Raw genomic sequence first — 3,545 nt, 5'->3', positions numbered from 1 at the left:
TATATATATATATATATATATATATATATATATATATATATATATATGTAGTGAGAGAGAGAGAGTGTGTGTGTTTATATGGAATGGAATTAATGGGATGTTACTCAGCCATCAGAAAAGATGAAATCTTACCATTTGCAATGACATAGATGGAACTGGAGAATATTATGCTGAGTGAAATAAGTCAATCATAGAAAGACAATTATCATATGGTTTCACTTATAAAAGGAATATAAGAAAAAGTATAGAGGTTCATAGGGGAATGAAGAAAAATTGTAATAGGAAGAAATCAGAGAGGGAGATAAACTATGAGGGACTTTTAGGAAACAAACAGTTGCTGGAGGGAAGGTGGATGGGGTATGGGGTAATTGGGAGATGGGCATAACGAGGGCCCTTGATGTAATGATGTAATGAGAGGGCCCTTGATGTTATATGCAACTGATGAATCACTAAATTTCTACCCCTATAGCTAATAACACACTATATGTTACCTAAAATGAATTCAAATAATTTTTAAAGAGGTTATCTGCTTTTTCTAGGAGTTTTGTGAAAGAAGTTCTTACATTCAAATCAAGAAAAGGCATGATATTTATAAATGAGTTTTTCAATAATTATGTTGTATAATGTTTTGTTTTAAAACTTATTTTATAGTACTTGAGTTTTATAATATCTACTTAAAAGTAGTTTCACTTACTTTTTTGTAACTTGAAAACTTAAAGCTTTACAGTTCAATGTGAAATCACTGAATAGATAGAAAGTATCTAAAAAGGATGAAATATTGAACTATTAATTACTGAACATAATTTTATCTATACTTGGCATCTTGTTTTTATATGGCATAGAGAATCTTAACATACTGGGTGTTTTTAAACATGAGAAAATGTACTGTGAAAAAGACATATGCCTCTAGAAAATTATAAAATGATGTACTCACAAATTTGCTACAAAATTTAGTACATGCCAGAGAGTTAACCATTGTTTATGTCCTGGTTTTCTCTATGTAGGAAGGAGAATATTGATTTAAAATTCCAATCAATATACTAGGACTAATAAGGGTAAACAAAGAAAGTCTCTAATGTAAGGCAATTAAGGCTCATTTTTTTATAAGGAAAGGTATGAGGCATGTGTTTTTCTAAAAGGAAGAGCATAATTTTGCCCTAAAGTAGATGAATTTTTGTTCCAAAATGAGAAAGAAAGCAAGAGTAAGACAAAAGTCAAGTAGATATAAAGTGGAAAATGTTATATAAGGATTATGGCAAATAAACCATGGAAAATAAACTCTATCTTGTGTGTTCAAATGTAAGATTTGGATTAATTTATTTATAATATTTTTTAAAGATTTTATTATTTGAGAGAAAGATAGCAAGCAAGGAGGGGGTGGAGAGGAGGAGAGAGGAAAAAGGAGAAAATCTCAAGCAGAGTCTGTGCTGTGCATAGAGCCCAACTTGGGGCTTGATCTCACAACCCTGAGATCATGACCTGAGCTGAAACCAAGAGTTGGACACTTAAACAAATGGGCTATCAGGGTGCCCTATTTATAATATATTTTTAAATTAACCCTCGGATTAATAGTACACTGGTACAAAACTAGATTTGCTTCTCCTTCTATCATATAAAAACAAAGTTTTCTTAGATTATTGATCTGCTTTTAATAAGAAATTATAAAACAGTTTTACTTTACTTATTAAGTATTATGCCTGGGAAATCAAGAATTTAATACTTAAAATAATCTATTTTACTTCTTGATGTCCTTATTTGGAAAGGTTCTTATTGATTATTTAATATAATTCACTTCTCAATATTAAAAGCTTTCTATTTTTTTTTGTTTTACAACTACATAACTTTCTGTGCTTGCCTTTGAAATATTTTAATTGTCACTTTGATTAAATGGATAACTAAGTGTGGTTTCACAGTGATTTGTGGTCTCATGTACTCAGGGTTCAGACTTTTACATTTTAGCAATTTCCCAAAATCAAATTCTAAATGGAATATTTTTTATCACAAAGTAACTTTCCTAAATGTCCCTGGAAAATATCAAAGGATTTGTCTCTTGCCTTATGAAAGGGGTATGGTAAAATAATTAGATTTATTTATGATGATAAATTGTGTCAGAAGTGGGGCACCTGGGTGGCTCAGTCAGTTAAGTGTCTACCTTTGGCTCAGGTCATGATCCCACATCCTGGGATTGAGCCCCATATTAGGCTCCCTGCTGAGCAAGAAACTGTTTTCCCCCTCTCCCTTTGCGTGCCACGCCCCCTTGCTTGTGCTCTCTTTCTCTTTCTCTCTCTGTCAAATAAATAAATAAAATATTTTTTAAAATTATGTCAGAAGCATTGTCAAATAAGAAGTTATAATAAATTTTCTCTCTTTATCTCTATATGTATGTATGTATGTATAATATATACATATATATGTATAGCATATATACATATATATGTATAATCTATATGTATTATACATATATTAATATATTGCTAATACAGATATTCTAGAAATTATATGTTCATAGAAGTTAACTTTTTTATTTTCTAGAAAATTTAGGTTTTCTTGTTTTCTAGTTATTATCCTTCGATATTGTATGCCACTGAAATAACTAAGTTGTTTTTTTTTTTTTCTTGTCCAATGAAAGAAGTTTAGCCTGGTCTTTTATATTTATTTGTTATTCAGTTATTTTTTGCTCTGAGTCCTCTCCAAAAGGATTTATAATCAGCTACAGGCATTAATACTACATGATGATAAAACTGTGACAATTTTGAGACTATGCTTCTGGAATTTCCAGAAGTAATAAAGGAGGTAATGGATCCCTAAAACTACTGGCCTAAGAGCCAGCTGAAAAAAACTTAATTACATAGGTCTTGATAAACTGATGGAGACAATTATAATTAATAAAAACAGCTTTCTTTGAACATTCAGTTTTTTAAAGTTTTATTTTCCATAAAGAAGGAAAACTTTTTCTCTTAACATGCATATAAATTATAGAATTTGGTAAAATATAATTTTGTGGAAAAAGATAAAACAACTTTTCTCCCCAACTGATTCCTCTGGAATTTGAAAACTCTCATTGAGTATTCTTATTTTTTTTAAAAGATTTTATTTATTTATCTTACAGACACAGAAGTAGGCAGAGAGAGAGGAGGAAACAGGCTCCATGCTGAGCAGAGAGCCAGATGTGGGGCTCGATCCCAGGACCATGGGATCATGACCTGAGCTGAAAGCAGAGGCTTCAACCCACTGAGCCACCCAGGCGCCCCAAGTATTCTTATTTTTATGGCAATATATTCTCATAAACTCAACTCTGTTATTATAACAGTACCCAATTTAAAACATTGGTTATATTGACAAAACTCTGAATGGAAGGTCGTATTTGAGAATAAGTACACTAAATGAGATAAGGCCTGACAACTTGTAAACTAAGTAAGGAGTCAATGTTTGTACCCCTCTTGGGAAAAAAAACAAACAAAACAAAACAAAACCTGAATCTGTCTTACAGGTTTTTTCATTTTAAAAGTCAATAAGAAAGTACATTTTCTGGCAAGACCAGAAGT

Source organism: Lontra canadensis, unplaced genomic scaffold, assembly GCF_010015895.1.
Source record: "Lontra canadensis isolate GAN:19392208 unplaced genomic scaffold, GSC_riverotter_1.0 scaffold89, whole genome shotgun sequence".
Taxonomy (NCBI): Eukaryota; Metazoa; Chordata; class Mammalia; order Carnivora; family Mustelidae; genus Lontra; species Lontra canadensis.
Note: the sequence above shows the minus strand (reverse complement) of the source record.